The 19,818-nt window shown below is 50.1% G+C and overlaps 1 long non-coding RNA gene across 1 annotated transcript; it reads left to right on the top strand.

The window, feature by feature from the left end:
• Positions 1 to 11,131: 11,131 nt before the first annotated feature.
• LOC104865542 lies at positions 11,132 to 17,534 on the top strand. Its single transcript, XR_781200.2, has 3 exons — positions 11,132 to 11,230; positions 16,559 to 16,720; positions 17,084 to 17,534. It is a non-coding gene; the product is annotated as an uncharacterized LOC104865542 (long non-coding RNA).
• The last annotated feature ends 2,284 nt before the right edge of the window (positions 17,535 to 19,818 follow it).

The raw sequence follows: 19,818 nt of genomic DNA, 5'->3' as shown, positions 1-19,818 counted from the left end.
AACTGGGTAGACAGGAGCCTGTCGCAGGGCTTTTCGTATTGCTGGGTTGTACATTCAGCAGATAAGCATGGTGTATTTTCTTCACACAGCCCTCATTACATACTGATGAGGACCACTATGTGCCAGTCATGGCGGAGACAAAGCCCTGTGGCTGTATTTGCTGTGTGGCTGGTGAGGGCTGAGACAAGGGCATCAGCCCTGACCACACCCCCCACAAGAGCGTCATGGACCATAGCACAGGTTGGTGACAAAAATGTAGAAGGCTGGTGCAGCTAGCCAAGGGGGACAGTGAGGTCTTCCTCCTACTGGCCTGGAAGTCTGTGAGCATCAGCAAGGCCACAAGGGCAGAGGAACAGAACTTCAGGCTTCAGGAAGCTGGAGAGGCTCCTGAGCAGGAGAGAGGTAAGGGAAGGGGCGGCCTCTGCATTCCTGGTGGTGGCCTTCATTCTTCAGACTGAAGCTCTCTCCCTAAGCACGTTGGCCAGTGTGGTGACCCAGCCTTTAAAGGCCTTCATTTTTAAATCATCTTAGGATCACCTAGAGGCTCTAAAAATTAATCCAGAGCCCCTGAATCCCCTCTCTGAACTCTCCAAATGGGCAACATCCGGCCTGGAAACTGACATCATAGATTGAGTTAAGTACCTGCTGGCTTGCCAGGTTTCCTGGCAGCTCTGTGCACGTTGCTGTTCTCTCTGCTTCTAGGGGAAATGGAGGTCTCCCAGATTTTTATCACCTGCACACACATCTATGCAATAGGAAAAGTGGGAGGAGCGCAACAGAGAATTCACTGTCCTTCCCAGGCTGTCCCCAGCACACCACTGACTCTGACCACCAGAGACCTTGTCCTCCCCGTCAGCCATCTGTCCTCCTAATCTCTAGCAACTGTCCCTGACCTGACCCTCTTCAGGGAGATTTGCCGTCCTGAGAACACCGTGCAGATATAACTGTACCAAGTGGCCAGCGAGGCTGAACATCTTTTCGCAGATCCATCTGCCCATCCATAGGCCTTCTTTAAAGAGGGGCGTGTCTAAGTCTTTGACCCGTCGTCTAATGCCATTGCTTGTTTCTTTCTGCACAGTTTCAAGAGTTTTGTGGACATAAGCCCTCTGAGGGATTCATGGTGTGCAAATATCTTGTGCTATGTCTAGGCCCTAATATCTACTCTGAAGAATTTTTCCTGTTTTCTTCTTAAAGTTCAATTAGGGTTTTGCATTTAAATCTGTCACATATTTTCAGTTAATTTTGGTGGAAGAAGTGTGAAGATTTTAATTTCAGGGAGATCTCTCAGTGCAGGATGGGCCGGAAGGACAAGAACTCTGGTAGCTAAGACAAAGAGCAGGAAGCCTCAGAATATAGGCTGGCTGTGGTCATGGTGGCGTGCATGTGTGAGTGAGTCTGTACATATGTGTATTTATGTGTGTATGTGTGTGCCTGCTTGTGCATGTGTTGGTTCCTTATTTATAATCATGTGAAGGAATGCTCTTCATCCCAACTACTGAAATTGCTTTAAAACTTTGAAAGAAAATATTTTAGAGTTTGTAAAATTTAACTGGAATTGCGATACACATTTATTTTAAAAAGAAAAAAATATATGAATCACGTTGCATGCATGTACACGCAGCAGTTTAGGGACTAGTTCAAATATGGTTATTGTCAAACTGTTGTTTAGTGAAATTATCCATCAATGTATTACCCAGAATAAAAAAGGCTACATATGTCAGGTCCTACCTGGCACATATCAGCTGGGATACTAATTACATGTGGTAGTGCTTCTACTTTTTGCCTTGGGCATTCAAAACCAGTGTCTGTAGATCTGGGAAGTCAGCTTTGGGTCTTGCGTGAGAGTGGAATAGAAGCTGCTTCCCAATGTTCTCAGTGAAATGGCGTCGAATCTACTACGAGTCTACAAATTCCAGGGAGGAGGAAATTAAAGCTATAAAGACAAAAGGAATGATTCGGTCCTGGATGTTGGAGAGCACATTTTGGATGATGAATCGGTGGCTGCCCAGCCCAATGTGATGTCGCACGACCATCTCTTGACACTGATTTAGAGCCCGCCCCGCACCCACCAGGGCTGCTGTGCTGGGTCCTTGCAACAGCAGTGCCGTCTGTCTCAGCGCTTGGCAATGTGTGAGATTTAATGCAAGAGACAAAACAGCTTCATAAACTGCATGGTTTCGACTTTCCAAAATAGCACAGTGCTTTCTGCAATTTGTACCTTTAAAAATCTCTATTTGCCTTCTTTCTCTGAATGGGATTGAATGTTAAGATCCATTATTTTACCCAAGGGCTAGCTCAAGCACCTTTTCAGGATAAGCTCAGTCCAAGAGGGAATGTATTTTTCCATGCTGTCCTGTCTTTTCTGGCTTAGAAACAGGCAAGTCACGCAGGATGGCTCTCAACCCCAAGAAACCTTTCCCCACAGTGCATCCTAAGGCAGAAGGTGTCTGGGTTTAAACCCCATAGCTTTTGTCTTTTTATTGTGGGTGACTTGGGACCCTGTGCACACCCTCCTAGGTGTCTTGGGCAGGAACTGAATGCGTTTGATGGATATAAGTTCGTGAGATAGCTGTGAGGGTAATGAATTGGGAAAGCAGTTGCCCCACACACACAGACACACACACACACACACACACAGACACACACACACACACACACACAGTGATAAAGGTAGAGAGACACAGAGAGGGAGAATCTCTTTTTTTCTGTAGAAAGTTTAGTATTTCACCATCTTTGGCCTCAAGAAAAAAAATGGTCATTGTTTCAGAAAATGTTCTCAATGATAGTTATTTTCTCACATTTATCGAAGAGTTCATTTTCCATCATATTCTTAAAAAAAAAAACTTAGGCTGAGGAAGGAAATTCCTCCCAGGGGTCTCTGTTCTGTCTTTCTCTTCCTGATCCCTTCTCTCCTTTCTCTGCTTCACCCCCACCCCAGGGGAGTGTGGGTCTGTGACTCACTGTTCCCTAAATGTCTTCTTCCATTCACTCGCTAATTCAATAAGAAAGGATTGGGCCCCATATTGTTTTTGCTTAGTCCTGGGTTTCCAGGAGACAAGATGAGACCCACGTGGAGAGGACTTCCCAGACTGTCAGGAGCCCACAAGCAATCGGCCTCCAGCTGCCCCAGCTCCAGCTGTTCTGCACATGTGGGACGTGAGCAGCAGGAGAATGAACATGGTGCTGGAGCTTATGGTCACCCCAGGCCCAGGGTCCTGTCACCCCCTGTCATTTCTGAGACTGTGCCCTGAGCCAGGTCCCCTGCTACCTGTCACAGCCTCCCTTGCCACCCAGCTCAGGATCACTTACAGCCTGGGTCTTTCACCTGGTGGCTAGAGATGAGAGGACACGGGGGATTGCAACACCCCGGACCTGACTCCAGCATCTCCAAGTGTCTGGGTACAAGTGCTTCCGGTAAGGCCCACTGGAGATAGTGGGGAGTTCAGAGATGGCTCCCCAGGGATGTCTGCCCCCCTCTGTCACAGAGAATGTCCTCAACCCTGGGCTTGCATGCCTCTGACAGTGGAGTTCACTTCAGAATGCTGAAGCTGGAGAGTGAACTACTTAGGAAAGACAGCTTCTTTCCTAACTATCTTAGGTGCATCCTTCCTCAGTGCTAGGGAAGTGCCAGGCACATACCTATTGTTCACAAAAACAAGCACTATTAAATAACCCAACGACTGGTGTGTTTAATCAGTGGTGTGGTGGTCAATGCTTAATAAACAGATCTCCAAAACATAGCTGATGTGTAGCATTTGTCCACATCTCTGGCGCAAACGCTGCTCATTTCATGACACCAGCGTGCCTCCACCAGGCTCCCAGAACGGACAGCTGGGCAGCTGTCACTCACCAGACAGTGGGAGCAGCCCCAGACCACCCAGAGGGGAAGCCACCAGAGCACAGTGTGGTCAAGGTCAGATGGGCCACATATCACCTGCACTGCCACTGTGGCCCTGTGAGACTGCAAGCCCCAGATGGGCGGAGCTCAGGTCCCGCTGACCTCTGGGTGGCTGCAGTTCCATTCATTGCAGGTCCAGGATGCCGGGATTGCACCCAGTGTGAAATCCCTCTCAGTGGTGCTGGCAGAGTTCTGTGATGTGGGTGGGAGTTTGCTTCTCTGAAGTCACACATCTGTGTAGGACCAGGACTCACCGCCCCTGCCATGTTTGGTGGGAGACCCAGGGCCCTGGATGAATGAGGGCTTGGACACACAGGGCCAGGTGAGGAGGAGAGCTGAGTGGGGTCCAGAAGGCAGGAGGAGTGAGAGACCCAGAGAAGCCTGAAGGAACTCGAGTCCAGGCCCCTCTGCCAGCCTCCATCCAGGGGGCTCAGGGTCCAGGTCTGCACTAGGAGAGAGCTCAGGCAGCTCTGGGTGCAGAAAGGTCGCCCAGTCACTGTGTTTGTTAGCTTCTCACACCTTGGTGGAGGAGGTGACAGCCAGCTCAGATGAAAGAAGATGAGGATGAAGGAGTTTCGGGAAGCTCTTGGGGCAGCTTCAGCCCTGGCTGTTTCCCTGACCCATGTCCTGTTTCCCTTGGTGTCAGGGTCTTTGCTCCAAGGTGTGTGAAGCCTCATTGTGACACCAGGCTAGGGGCTGTGGCCTCTGCTCCTGCCACCTGCAGAGTTGTGTGAGCTCTGAGTGCTAGGCTGCTCTGCCCGTGGGCTGGACTGCTGTCCAGGAGGTCCTGTCAGGATTCACACACCTTCCCCCACTATGCTGGACCAGCCCCAGTGCCCACTGCGGAAGATCAGTCCAGCCCCACATCGGCCCCACGCTCAGCCAGCCCTGCCCCTGTGACTGTCATCCTGGGCCCCCTAAGGCTACTCTGTCACTTCCTGGACTCCTCAGCTTCCAGTGGATCTGCTGTCCAGGAGACCGCCCAGAGGTCATGGCTCAGCCCAGCCTTCAGAGAGACTGAGCCAAAAGTGTTGGAAAAAATCCCACCCACCTGAAATTCAAGGATATCCAGCTACAGCAGTACCTCGGTTCATGAATGTTTCTGTTTTTGAACAGCCTGGCTTGCAAACCGACATATCTGACAACATTTTGCTGCCTATCTGGAACTCTGCATTGGGTGATGAACACAGCCAGAGACATCTTCCCCAGAACCTGGAACAAATTAAGTTCATGAAGGAAGGCGCCACTGTGTCTACCAGGACACTTGGGGACATGTTGTCCTGGATGCAGAATTGTGTGTTCTAGAGCCGAGGGCTTTGTTAGCAGCGCTCACTGTTTCCCTTCCTCCCCCTTCTCACAGAATGTGTGGTTGTGTGTGCTGTGTGCGTTGTGTGGTGTCTCTGTGTGTGTACAAGGTGTGTGTGTGTGTGTGTGTGTGTGTGTTTTATTTCCTTCACTGATGGGAAAAGCCTGACAATAAAATTACTTAGAAGCCTTTGGAAATCGGCTTTCATCTCCCCCCTGGTTACAGAAACGAGCCATTTAAGTGTCTTTGAGGCCATTACCGGATCTTTCAGAGGGAGGACAGGGCAAATCAGAAGGAAAAAGCCGCACACATCTGCTAATGGTGTTAATCTAATTTGCTGTCGACACTCGTCGAAATGCCTGTCCCCGTGTCCCTGAGGCAGAGGCCATGGAGGAGGAGAACGAGGGGAGAGGACAGAGCTCAGCAGCAAGATCCGCAAAGCACAGCCCCGACACCACGCGGTTTGGGTGGGCTGGGGCAGGTTCACAGTTGAAGTTGGGTGTGTTAAGAGTAAGAGGCGATGGAGTGCCGAGGGAGGTGACGGAGCCCAGAGCTCAGGCTGGTTCCTGCCCCTGGACCTCCTCACATCTCGGGCCCCTGCCACCTCCTGCTTCCACCAAGATTGCTGCAGGAGTAGCCGGCCCACCTCAGAACCTCCCTGGGATCCTGCTCTTTTCCCTCCTGCCCTGGCAGGGACAGTGCATTGTGAGCAGCACTTTCCCCACCGCTGGCCTCTTACCACCTCTGCCTGCCCCAGGGGACCGCAGCACAGGGCCATCCGCCTGTGGGCCTGGAGGAGGTTGTGCAGTCCAGAGACCCTCCTCCACATAAGCTGGGGACAAGCCCATGTGTCTATGGACAGTGGGCACCTGCCTGCCCCTGCCACAGAGCCCAGGAGGTGTACACAGACCCCTGAGCGGGACCCCTGCCGGACTTCTGCAAGGGCTAGGAGCTGTGTGCGAGGGAGCTTGGGCGCCTCTCCCCACCCGAGGGTCTCTGGGTGATGCCCAGCTTGTTTGGGGCTGGGAGCAGTGGGTGGAAGCAGAAGCCGTCCACACAGGGCTCCACTTAGGGAAGCACTGGAGCCAGCTCAGCGAGGTGGGAAAGGGGCCCATGAGGGCAGGCACAGGCTTATGGGAGGGGGCCCCATTGCCCCTGGGAAGGCTCTTCGTGAAGCTGATGATAGCTAGCTGAGGATGAAAGCATTCAGGCTTCCACGGTGACTTCAAATGCACCGTGGTGGCTTTTCACAGGAGGATAAAACTGACCAAGTCCTGCCCGGCTGGGGCAGATGGCATACCCTGACCTGCTGCCTTCCCTACAGGTACATAGAGCATGTGCTAAGGTCCCGGGTGGTTCTGGATCATGAGCCAGGCTGAGCTTTGCTCTCTCCAGAGATGCGGAACCCCTTGGGGACTCACTGCCAAAGCCCAGACTCTCACCACACCCGGAGGGGCCTCCACTCTCCTGGTGTGTGGTTTGAAGCCAGCCCTGCAAGCCCCAGCTCTGGACGCATTACCAGAACCCCATTTGCTTGCCATTAAACGTCCTGCCACACAGATAAGGATGCTTGGGGTTTTGAGACCACAACTAATTCCTAATGTTATTTCCTGTAAAATTCCTCTTAATTGTTATTGCTTCTCCATCTATGGGTCCCTAGAATGCTCTGGTGGTGACAATCTGACCACAACTCGGAGTTCTTCTCTTTCACTGCTTGCCTGGAGTCTGGGAAGGCAAGGCGGGTAGACGGGCTGTCCTCATGTCTGTCGGTGGCGGGACCTGGCCTCCAGCAGGGGCTTGGACTCTCAGGACTTCTGTTCCAGTGATTCTGCCTTCCCCCTGGTAGTTACCCAGTTTCTCAAGTCTGGATGTCGGCAGGGGCAAGGTGGACGTCCAGTTCCTTCATTCGGGAGAGCTTTCTGAATTGTGGCTATAGTAAGCTCGCATCACGCCTGACCTGGGGGGTGGAGTCTCTCCACCTCAGACCATGGACTGCAGTTGTGGTGACGGAAGATGACAGTTTCCCCTCTACTGACCTTTACAGATCGTCATGCCTCGGTGCTCCATCCCCACCCCAGCATCCCATAGCTCGATCCTGGGTGTAGGACTCAGATCTGGCATGCAGCCAGTGTTGATGGCACCATAATTCAGAGATGTGGTTTTACCTGGCCAAGGACAACAGCTGTGTCCACTTTCTGCGGAAGTGGTGTATTCAACCCATACTTCCCACAAATTCCCAGCTGCTTCCCTCTTGGTTCCTTGCAATGCCCCTCACCCCAGAGGAGCCAAGCTTTTCACAAGCTTTGGGGTTCCAGAGCCAGTGCCCCCCATTTCAGTAGCAGTCTGTTGGGCATGGATTCGTGGATCATAGAGTCACCGACTCCCTTCCCTGCTACCACAACACCAACAAATCACTGTCTTTTTGTGTCTCAAGGACTCTGTGTTCACCCCTGCTATGAGCTGAAGCTCAAAGACCAGACCAGCCCCCTAATAGGAGGTGGACATCCCATCTTGGCCTGGAGACGCCTGAAATATGTCCCTAACAGTCCATTTCTCACATATAATGTGGACCTTTCCTTGTCATCCTCCTGAGGCATTTAATTTCCTTGGGGCGGGACCAGCCCCTTAAGAGTGGTCTCTTCTTTCCCTCTGATGGTCAGGGAAGCCTGGGAACTAACATGGGAGCCAAAACTTACTCTGACCCCAGTCACTTCTTCTTCTGCCTGCCAAATTTCCCTATGCCAGTGCTTACAGGATGGCTGCAAGGGGCCGTGAGCCTGCCCACCTGCCTGACTTAGTATTTGCCACTCAACTCTTCTGCAGGGGTCTCTAATTGGCACTGACTCACTGGTTTCCAGAATGCAGGCTTTGCCCAGCAGTCCCTCCAACCGGTTCTTTCCACATCTCTCTCTAGATCTTCTCCTCTGGGACCGTCTAGTGCCAAATGGAAGATGCATCCTTGGAGAGAATTTCTTTGCCTCCTAATTCAAGCAAAAGACTTTATTATATCAATCTGTTATCATCGTGAGACTCGGGCCACTTTGGCCCTGCGAAGCCCAGGGACGGAGGAGGAGAGAGACACTCAGTCCCAACCTCACTAGAATTAACTCCACCACACACAGCTCCCTGCTGAGCAGGAAGGGAGGGAGAGCCACCAGGTGGGCATCATGGTGGGGGGGACTCCCGCAGGGTGGGCTCACCCTGACCGCCAGAACAAGGGCTCCCTGTCACCTCACTAATGCAGTGGTGCAGTCTAGGCACCCGCTGGAGCTGGTCCTATGGTTTCCGAAACCGCAGGGTCTGCACACAGTGTGTCAGTCTTGGTCCAGCCTTGCCCTGAGCTTCTATGCATGAGATGAGCCATCAGACCCTTTCAGCCTACACTCCCAGACCCTGGGCCTCCCCTCACCATAAGCTCCTGTATTTGAGAATCTGTTCTCATCATCGGCTCTGTCGAAACCTCAGTAGAAAACAGGCACAGGGAATGCTCTTCGGCAGTGGGTTAAAATCATGCAAGATAGCAAAACCCATGGAGTTCAGCTCCACAGCAATGCAGAGAAGACACCCAAAACATGTCCAGCCTCCAAGTGAATGGGCTTCCTATAAGTGACATGTTTCATTCTGTACCCTGTACTTTTTTTTTTCTTTTTGACATTTAGTTCACTTCTGCAAGGTGATCCACTGGAATAAACCTTGCCAATAAAAAAGTGGGCAAGAAAATTTATTATGCAAATATTTAGGAAATCAATAGCATCACAAGGGAGGCCCCTGGGAGAGACAAAATATGTAGGACTTACAGGAAAGCAATAAGAAAACTCAGCCAGAATACATTCTTCCCACGATGACTCCTGACAGTGGAAATAGAGCAATGCAAAGATCTTGGTGCACCCCATGGAGCACTTTGAAGGATCTTTCTGAGGTCAGGACAGAGTTCATTCAAGCTCCATACCCCACACCTCTGAATCCAGCTGGTCTTGTGCCTTGTTGGTGAGGTTTCTTGTGATCACTGAGAGAAGCGGACCTGCAGGCTTGTATCCACCGTGTGGTCACAGGGGAAGCAACGTCAGAGAAGGACAGTGTCTAACTGATTTGCAGCATGCCTGTCTTCCAGCTTACCTGCTACGACCCTGCACCCGTGAACACAGGTGTGGATAGCCTGGTTCATCTGGAACTCAGAAAGATGTTTTCAAAGGCAAGTAAGGACCAGCAGGTTCCATGCAGACATTAGAATTCTGCTTTGGACAGTTTAGTGCCAGATACAAATGATAATCTAGTTTCTCCTGCCCACACCAGGCCCTGGTTTCGGTTAACACACAGACGGACACCATCCAGCCCCCGCGTCACTGCTTTTGACAGGGTTCTCCATCACCGAGAATCTTGCTCTGGTTCAGGGCATCCAGGGCACTCCTGGAGTCGGCATTTCTGGCAGTCTCTCACGTGAGCGCAAGGACTGCAGTGCCCAGTGCCGTACCATCCTCAGGGGGCCGTGGGCTCCGCTCCCCTTCCTCAGCCCCCACACCCCACAGGTTAGCACAGAGTGCAGTGCTGACAGATACCGAGCCTTATACGACTGACAGTCAAGCCAATTTACCCTGAAAATTGGCAGGAAAGATGCGTCCAACATACATTCTGCACTTCTACCTGTCCACAAGGCAACCCACCTGTCCCCCAAAACATTCCTTTAGGATAGAAGGGGTCTTGAGCCATGTGATTAAAAACAACCTTCATGTTGAAATACTGACTTCAAACTATAAAGCCAATCTAACTAACAATATAGTCTGGATTTTTAGACACTTTTGTTGCCTTATTTTTGTGAGCCACTTTTTTTTTTTCAAGATGATTATAAAGATTTAAAAATTCCCTGTTAAAACCCAGAAAGCAAGCACCTTTTCTAGCTAACAGGGTTGTGTGTGAGCAGGAACATGGTGGGGCTTGCTGATTGGACCCCAACCTGCGGCATAGAGGGCATCCTGAAAGGTCCCCTGCTACTCCTCACCCAACTCAGGCCAAGGACATCACCTGTAAATTGACCGGAAGGACCCCTGAGGATAACAGCAACGACCACTGCAGACACTGCCCACAGCAGGCTCCATATCCGGAGTACCCCAGGCCCTCACCTGCTGGGTGCCCCTTTGTCACCTGAGTCAGTGCTTTCTGGTGACAGCACTGCAAAGGTTGCAGTCCTTCAGGGAGACCGTGGCTTCCTGTGCCTAGCTGTTCACCTCTCTCAAACAGCTTGATGGCCCTTCTGAAAAATGGCCTCAGTCCTCCCCTCAGACGGTGCGCTGGAGTGCATTCCATCCACCTCCTGTTCCCAGCAGCTCCAGCCACCAGACAGATGCCATGTGCTTGGGAACTGTTCCTCACAGGACATCACACCCTTGGTGGGGCAGGCATAGCCTCTGCAGCCTCTCCTGTGGTTTGGAGATGATATTTCCTCTGGAATCCCTCATCTTTACCTTGTTTTCTCTCTACGAGGAGCCATGCATGGTGGAGGGAGTCAGACCTATGTGAAATGTGTGTGTGTGTCTGTGTGTGTATACACACTCCTATTTGCAAGCAAACACTTATATTTGTTTGTAGTCTAAGGCTCCCGTAGTCGGTGGGGATATGTATTATAACGTGAGTATTCTAAATATTTGCACCTTGGCTCAGGGACAGTGGGAGAGGAGGTATACAGAGAGAGTGAGCAAGAGTGGCAATCAGCACCAATCACCCAGAAGGGCTGCCCCAGGCACAGGCCCCAGGGACCTGATCAAGATGCAGGCCTGTCTGCAGCCTGGCACTCTCAACGCATAATGAGCCTCTAAAAGTGGAGCCCAGCAGGCGGGCGGTGGGGGCTGCGTTTGCATTGCCACGTGGGACGATCACAGCTGCCCTCCCCTGACCCCTCTCTCAGGGAGGAAGACATGGCCGTGTGTGGGAGCCAGGAGGAGCTCTGTGAGGCTGAGTGGCTTGAGGGTGTCTCATCTGAGAAATAATCACCGATGTGTGAAGGAATGCGAAGAAGGCGTGGACAAGGAGGAGTAAGTACACGCACCGATGGCACAGAGAGTGCAGCTGGAGGGGTGGGGTGGGCAGGATGCAGTGTGCAACAGGATGCATCTACCCTACCATCTAGAGTGCACTCTTATGCTCAGGACAGGGCTCTGCGCAGATGAACGCCCTGTGACCCTGGAGTCCCCTCCCCATGAGCCCAGCCTCACCCGCTTCACCTCCCTGCCCTGCCCTCCTGCCCACCTGCCTACCTGCCTCTCCTGCAGAGAAGGATTTGCACACTCCCACACAGGAAGTAGAAATTTTCAGACAAAACCAGCAGGGGCAGGTGGTGAACTCAGCACCCCCTGGTGGGTGGCAGAGGGGGGCTCGGGAGAGCCCTGCGTGGAAGGAGCTGGATACTCAGGTGTTGGGGCACAGGTGACCAGGGTCTGTGCGATCGTGGTTATGAGCTGTGGGACTCTAAGGACTCTGCTTCCCCCCTGCTACCGGGCAGCTCACCCCAGGAGCTCCCCAGGGGCTGCAGAGTCAGCTGTGACCAGACCCCATCTGCTAGGGAGGATGGCAAGACTTGTCCTTGTGCTCAGCTGTAGAGGGAACCCAACCACACCTAGCCCAGAGACCAGGACTCTGCCCTCACCCAATAGTCCATGTAATGTGGACAGACAAGTGGCACAGACACCCTTCATGGAGGGCTCCACGGAGGTCAACAGGTGCAAAGTTTCAGTTAGAGAATGAGGTCAAGGGGTCCAGTTTACATCAAGTGAGGGTCATTATTCGCAACACATCACTCACATGATATTGCTGAGCAGATTTTAAGTGACTTCACTATAGGAAAATACATAAAAATGGTAACTATGACAGGTAATGGATGCGTTAGTGTATTAATTAACTTGATTGTTGAATCACTTCACAATATATGCATATATGAAAGCATCCTATTTTACATCCTGCATATATTCATTTTTATTTGTCATCTAAATTGAAAAAAAAAGAAACAGTAGGAGTATATGTGTGCATGTGATTTACTAAGCTAAACATTTACAAATAATCCAGTAGATGAAACACCCAGTTAGTCACAACTGAATAAGAGTACGTGAAACAAAGATCTGCCCAAAGTTTATAGGAAGGAGAAGGTATGAATGCCCTTTAGCATAAGGACAGAATAAGAAGGCCTGGTGTGCAGCTGATCAAAGTGCAGAGGAGAGGATGGAGAAAATGGAGGGGAACAATTTTTTTGCGGGGGGAGCTGAAACCTGAAAACTACCTAGAGATGCTGGGTAAGGGGGCATGGATCCAGGAAGCACCAGGTAACGCCAGCAGGAAGGATGGCTAGAAGTCCTCAGTTCCTGTCTTGCCAGTGGAGCTGAGACTAGCAAAGGAGGAACTGAGACGTGAAGGGGAAGAAGTGAGCCACAGTCAGAAGGGTAAAGGATGCCTTCAAGAGTGGCTGTGAAAGGGGCTGGCAGGATAGCTTCAAAATGTTGTGAGGCAGCGCTGCTACTCGGCAAAGGGTCCTTTCAGTCCAAGAGAGAAAGAGACACTGCCAGGCAGACAAGAAGCGAGTGTTCACTAGAAATTCTCGACTCAGACACTTCTGCATAAAGAAGCCTGATCCCCAAAGACGGCTCTAAGCTGAATGTCCTGGTAAGCCCATAACATGCAAGTCATGCTGCAAAACACAAACACACACATAAATAAAAAACAAAATGCGCCTGTATTTGTTAAGAATGTGAGCAATAACTCATATTAGGGCTCAAAAGAGAAGATATCTTGCAATTATAAAGAAAGGGAAGTCATGGTGATTAAAGTTAAATGATTTTTTTCCAGAATAGTGTTGGGATATTCTGTTATTCAGATGTTATTACATTGGGTATGCATGGAAATTACCAAGGTTAATCAAAACAATAAAAATGGACTGTACAGATTTCGTGCCAGCTGAGAGGAAAACAGCAAGTAAAGAAAAGCAAAAGTGCAACCTAAATAAGATAAAAGAAAGGAAATTGGGAGACAGAAGCAGCACAGGGCAGATGGTGTAAAATAGTAGGAACAAGTTCAAATAAACTAATGATCATAATTAATCACAAAATGTAATTAAGCCAATTAAACAGACATCAGATTGGATATTTTTATCATGTAAGTAATTTTCATTCTTTGATATTTATAAAGGATAGATAGTCACAGCACTCATTTTGGTATCTGGCCTGTCAATTTAGCTTCTCGGTTGAAACTTCCATGTAAAATCCCATGCCATGGCAAAATGCACAAGTGCCCACCACAAGACATTCCAGTATCACCACATTCATCACATCCCCACCGTGTCACCAGCACCGTCACCATCTCCATCTCCATCATCACCAGCTCCATCTCCACCATCTCCGTCTCCATCACCATCATTGCCGTCACTATCACCACCGCTATCAGATCATCCTCATCACTGTCACTGTCATCAGCACCATCAACATCAGCATCATCACTATCACCATTGGCATCATCACTGCCATCATCATCGTGACGTCACCATCACCATCATCATTATAACCATCATCATTATCACCACCATCACCGTCACGACCATCATCACCACCATCATTAGCATCCTTACTCATCGTCTCCTGTCTGTAGATTTGATTTATCTAATGGATCTGTTTGGTATGAACCAGAGAAACCATGTCGCCCTCTAGACTCCTTAGGAACACCAATTTCCTACTCTTAGAGTTGAGAAAACTGAGCTGTGGAGTCACACAGAGTAGGATTATTTGCTATTTCTGACCTGACTTTACCAGGGTGGAATACTCGAGCTCTACCCGTGGCAAGTAGGTTGAATTGGCTGTGTTATCCTGTGGACAAAAGACCACTATAAGAGCTCCAGGATGCATCCAAACTAAAGCTGTTGTTTCATCTCAGCAAGGTAGGCTGTATATCTCAAGGATTTGGGGGATACTCCTGGAGGTTGGCATGGGAAAGTTGAGTCCACTCTGGGCAGGGAGAAAAGTGGTTAAGCCTGGTGTGTGGGGGCTATAATTTGTCAGTATGACTGGGTATGGGGTGTTGGATATAGGACAAGAGGCACAGGGAGAAGACGGAGGCTTGTTTGTGAAGTTTCTTTGGACTTTTTGGCCTATCTGGACCTCACCATTGGCCGGTGAAGGAGTGAACATTGACTCTGGAGTAGGGTCAGTTCAATCCTTCCCTGGCTCACCAGTGTCCCTGTGGATGATGCTGAGAGCGAAGACTCTTGGTCTGTGCTGTAGTGTGCACAGAGCCCTGGTGGTGCTGTTGTCACATCTCTGGATTTTATGCCAACCCTTAGTGGACATGGTCTTTCTGCTGGGTGGAGGCTAGAGAAACACTCCTGTGTGGAAGCTGTGAGCAAGCTGGCCACGCATTCACCAGTCCTGGTACAGGAGCATGAAGGTTGCACGAAGGAGGGGCAGGGACAGTGTCCGCTTGGGCTCTAATGGTCGACATCGGCCCCCATCTCTGCAGACAGCTGCTTGGGTCAGCCTCCCTCTCTGCATGAATGACCATCATACTCCAGCTGTGATTCTCTTCTCAAAACATGGATGATTTAAAGATTGTTGGGATGTCTGTCTCACCTCTGGATCTTGGGTTTCATTTCAGCCGTTTGAAAATGCTTGTTTTAATGTTTCCCATGAGACAAAGAGGTCCCCTTAGGGATGTGGGTGAACAGGTTTCACTCTAGCCAAATGCTTGCTCCTCCTCGTGTGCCAAAAGGAATGCCAAGGTGAGAAGGATCTTTGCCCAAACCTTACACCTGCAGAGCTTCTGTGGCAATTATGGTAGAAGGTCAATTTGATTGGCTTTAGGATTGGCCCAGGGGATGGGTGGAGCATGCTAATGGTGGGTAGTTTATGGAGGTGTGACCTTGGGGTTTATGTCTGGTCTCTCCCCTTCTTCCCTGGCACTGTTCCATTGCTCTGCCTCCTGACCACCTTGAGCTGAGCAGTTTTATTTTGCCACATCCTTCCACCATGTTTCTGCCTTGGAGCAGCTGACCATAGACTGAATCCTCTGGAACCACGAGCCAAATTAAAGCTCTCCTCCTTTAGGTTGTGGGTGTTGCATATTGTGTCTCAGCAACAGGAAAGCTGACTGAGACAGCAGCTCTCAGACAGCCCCACTAAATGCATCTCAAAATGACTCCTGAGTTAAAAACAAACATGCCAGGATCTCTAGGGGAACCAAGAGTGTGCATTTCCAGCAAGCTTCTTAACAGTGCTTTTGCACAATGAAGTGGAGAATCCTTGATCCAGGGTGCAGGAAGAGCATCTCTGCTTGTGGAGAGGACTGCATTCAAAGATGATAAGGCACCAGCTTGGCCCTTTGTCCCCTCCCTCATCAGGGTCAGGCAGTGGTGAAATCTTGCCATGTGCGTGTCTCAAAAGGGCCACTACAGCCATAGGAGGCACAAACCCAATGGACACACTGTGTAGACATCTGGAAATCTTTGGAAGAAATGGTAATACTGAAAGCAGCACTTTTTAAAAAGAGTCAGCTTTTATCATGAGTGATAAAAAGAATGTAGATTCTAGCTTGCCAAAACCCAGAAAACTGGGCAGAGGTTTCCATTACCTAAACCAGAAGGTGGGGAGAAGGAGCAGATTCCTAATGGGCACATTCCTACTGACAAGGGTGGAGAGTTGCACCAGCAGGCAGGAAGAGGGCATCTGGGGGCACAGCTAGCATCCAGATGCTGCCTGGGTCCACAGCAAAGGGAAGAAGATTCGCTTGTGGGCATGGAGAAAGGTGAAGACACCAGAGACCCTGAGGGAGGTCTCAGGTTGAGGGCAAAATCTGAGAGTAGCCCAGGACAGTGAAACTCAAGGAAAATCACTTGAGCTAGGTGGCTGATGATGGGAAAGGGGGTCAGGGGAGCAGACTGAGACAAGCCTTTGGGGGCACTGCTGTGGAGGACTGGGGTGCCAGGAGAGAGGACCAGAGGGACCTAAAGCAGCATGATTCAGAAGGGACCGGCCTGGTGCTGGAGCCACACGCAGCAGCAGCTGCCATACACCAGGACCGCAGTGTCGGGAGACCTCCTCCCCTGACCTGAGCCCCAGACTCAGAGAGAGCAGCCCATGCCTTAGTGCCTACACCTGAGCCCAGAGCAGCCCAGGACACAGACTGCCCTGAGAAGGGTGGAGGACAGTGAATGGGGAGCTCCTGATTGGTGCTTTTAGCCCAAAGCAAGCTCCACTCCAGATGCTCAGAACTGCTGAGCATTGTGGGAAGCTTGGGTTTCTCTGCTGCTGAGGGAAGGAGGCTTGCGTGAATCCAATGGCTCGGCCTCAGAGGAACAGGCTCAGTTACAACTTTTCAAACTCTCCTTTCAGGACTGTACACCTTGAATTCAATGACCGAAGAGACACACAAGTGGTAAATGTCACCTGATCTCATAAACTGCTCTTATTAAGACAGAGAAAAATTGCTGCAAACTGGATGTATCCAGGCCTGACCAAGGAGGAGTTGACTCTTCAGAAGCTACAGTGTCCCCAGTAAGTTAAGGACCTTACTTGCCCTGCCCTGCTGTCCCTGCCTTGCACTAACCTGCGTTCATGAGGATGGAGTTGCTCTGTGCGGGACCACCCAAGGGTGGGAAAAGACCACATCAAGGCCAAGTGTGCTGTGGGCAACATGACTGGGGTCAGCACAATCATGGAACAGGGCTGCCACAGAGACCATTTATTAATGAATGATTAATAAAGGTCCATGTGTGTAAAGGGATGATTGGAGCCGGAGACCACGGGACTGCCGGGGGAAGTGGAGACCCCTATACAGCATGTGTACCAGCTGCAGGGACATACACCTCTCAGGGTGCAGCTGTATGGTCATTGACCACTCTTCCTTATGACTCCCAGGAGATGCACAGAGGACCCCCATGCCTGTGACTGTCACCCACACTCTGACTTTTTACCTGTTCCTGAATCTGCCAATGGATCAAATGTTGGCCCGGCTGTCACACTGGTGTTTCGCTGATGCTGACCCAAGATTAGAATTACAGCGAGCCAAATACAGAGATGAACATCCCCCTCACCTGAAGACACCTGCCCTGACTATCAGGTATCCCAGTAGCAAGCCACCCACCTGCAAACTGTCTTCACTTCCTAGAGAAGCTGGAGGCAAAAACACCCACTGAGACCATGCTGCCTCGATCTGGAGGTCTCTCCCTACTGCAGTAGCCTGAAAAAAAATCAACTCTTCACTTGTTTAGTCTTTGTCTTTGACAATAGCTTTGCCTGTCTATCATCTGTTTGCTTTCTCATATTTGTCTTTTTATCACCTCTCACTATTTACTCTTTATTTATCCATCCATCCACCCATTCATCCACCTATTTCCCTATCTATCTATCTATCCATCTACCTTTCTATCATCTATCTGCCTCTTATCTATCTTCTTTCATCTGTCTATCTTATCATATATTCACATACTTACACCTGCATTTGTGTCTGTAATATATTTGTATTCATTCCAAGAATTTAATCTCCTTTTCCACCCAACCTGACACATCCTTGACTTTGGGAAGGAAGGAGAATGCAGCTTCAAGCTGATGTTGAAAATTTGCTGCTCCAGATGTGGTCCTCTGACAGCAATCTTTTAATCACCAGGGTAGAGGTCAGGGGATTTTCTCTGTGAAAGGCCAGGTCATAAATATCACAGCTTCTGAGGGGCACACAAGGTCTCTGCTGGATGGTCTTGGCTCTCTTTGACAGCCCTTTAAAAGTGTGAAACAGTTCTTAGCTCACTGTGAGCTGGGGGCTGGGTTGGGTCCTAGGTGTTTTGCAGTCTTGACCTAGACTGAGTTAGCAATGCAGAGCTGCAGCCTCTTGGACACCTACTGGTTCAAAATTTGCATCTTAACAAGATCCCCAGGAGATTCTGGAACATATTAAAGTTTGAGAAGCAGGTAACTTATTAATCCCTGTCAAAACCTAGGTATGGCTGCTTTTCATGTTTGTCATGCTTAAGCTGATTTTATTGAAATATTTAGCCCCTCCCTGGCTGCAATCATGCTCTGAACTACATTAAAAGCACCTTAAAATCTCAAAGTCACAAACACAGCTATTTCATCTTCAGTGAACAATTCTCAGTATCCAAGGACATTTAAGCTGGGAAATATTTCCTGCCTACTCTGAGAGCTATGGAGAGCCAGTGACCTGCTGTGCTTAACTGACCCGGAAATAGCTTTGCACTTAATTTTAATTTGCTATGGGCGGCAACAGCATTCTTTTTCCAGAGGAAAAAGCAGCAACTCCTCCATAGGTGAAGTGTGGGACTGACTGGAGAAATCTGGGCTGAGGGTGGAGAGGGCTGTGTGGAGGCAGTACCATCTTCCTGAGCTGTGGGGGATGTGACCCCAGTGTCCCTGGGGCTTGGGAGGGCCAGGACAGGATGGCACAATCCCTCTGAAGGGACAATTCCTGTCTTCTAGGCCAGGCCAGCCCTGAAGATGGGAATGTGGTCAGGGGTCTGCTCTGGGACGTCCACCCTGATACTTTCATTGTTTCAAGTTGTCAAATCTTAGACTCAAATGGTGTTCCTTGTCAGGCCCCTGGGCCCCTGTTCATTGCTTGGGCCATTCTTCTGCATGGTGAGGACTACGAGTGTCTCAGCCAAGGGCTCGGTGGGAGCAGAGGCTGAGAATTGCAGGTGTGCATTTAGTGGCCTTGGCTGGCCTTTTGTGTTACGAAAAATGTGCTTTGAAGCAGAAGGAATGTTGGTACTTCCTACAGAAAACTTTCTCCTCCTTAAAAAGAACCCCAAATTTCGGTTAAAAGATGTCTTTCATTTGCAGTTTAGTGTGTCCAGTGATGAGGTTTGGACTAGTGATGCACAAACAGGTGAGCTGTGTGTGCCTCTCAGGAAATGTCCTGAGTGACAGGAACAGCACGTTTCTGCTCCTGCCTTCCTCCCATCTTTGGAAAGTGTTTGGAATGGGGAGGCAGAGCTCCATGCATGGGAAAGGGACTGCAACCCTTTGATGGAGAGAGAGCCCAGTGTATTCCCTCACTGTAATATTGACTTTTCTGCCCAACACACTGAGAGTGGGCACAGAGGACAGGGCTCCAGAGGACCCCCTAAGCCAACTCTGGACCCTGAGTCATGAGCTCTGCAGACACATGGACTCAGGGGAAAGCTCAGAGGCACCAGACCCTGCTTGTTACCCAACTTGCAGCAGCTTTCTGTTGGGGCCTCTGGTGTGTAGTTTGCTGATGCCCATTTGGAAGGATCGCTAGCTTTTCACTCCTGCCCATTTCCTCTTCCTCTGTAGACAGCAGATACTACATGAGCTCTGAGCAACTTGCCCCCTAAGGAACCTTGCCCTCCCTAGCCTCCACACCTTCTGCCTTTACTCCCACCCCTTACACAAATCCTGCAGTTTCCCCACTGGGACCCCAGCTTGCCCTCCCCGTATCCGCATGTCCACTCTCGAGCATCTCAACAAGTCCTTCTTGTAGAAACAAACACTGGAATAGCCCTGTCTGCACAGGTTGTTATTAATAGCTACAGCCCAGGCATGATGGCATTAGGGGATTCTGCCTCTCAAAGACACTGATTTAAGGCTGGAGATTTGGTTCAGTGGTTCCGCCATCT

Source organism: Fukomys damarensis, unplaced genomic scaffold (assembly GCF_012274545.1).
Source record: "Fukomys damarensis isolate Sample0158 unplaced genomic scaffold, DMR_v1.0_HiC HiC_scaffold_25, whole genome shotgun sequence".
Taxonomy (NCBI): domain Eukaryota; kingdom Metazoa; phylum Chordata; class Mammalia; order Rodentia; family Bathyergidae; genus Fukomys; species Fukomys damarensis.
Note: the sequence above shows the minus strand (reverse complement) of the source record. Positions and strands in the feature narration are given on the sequence as shown.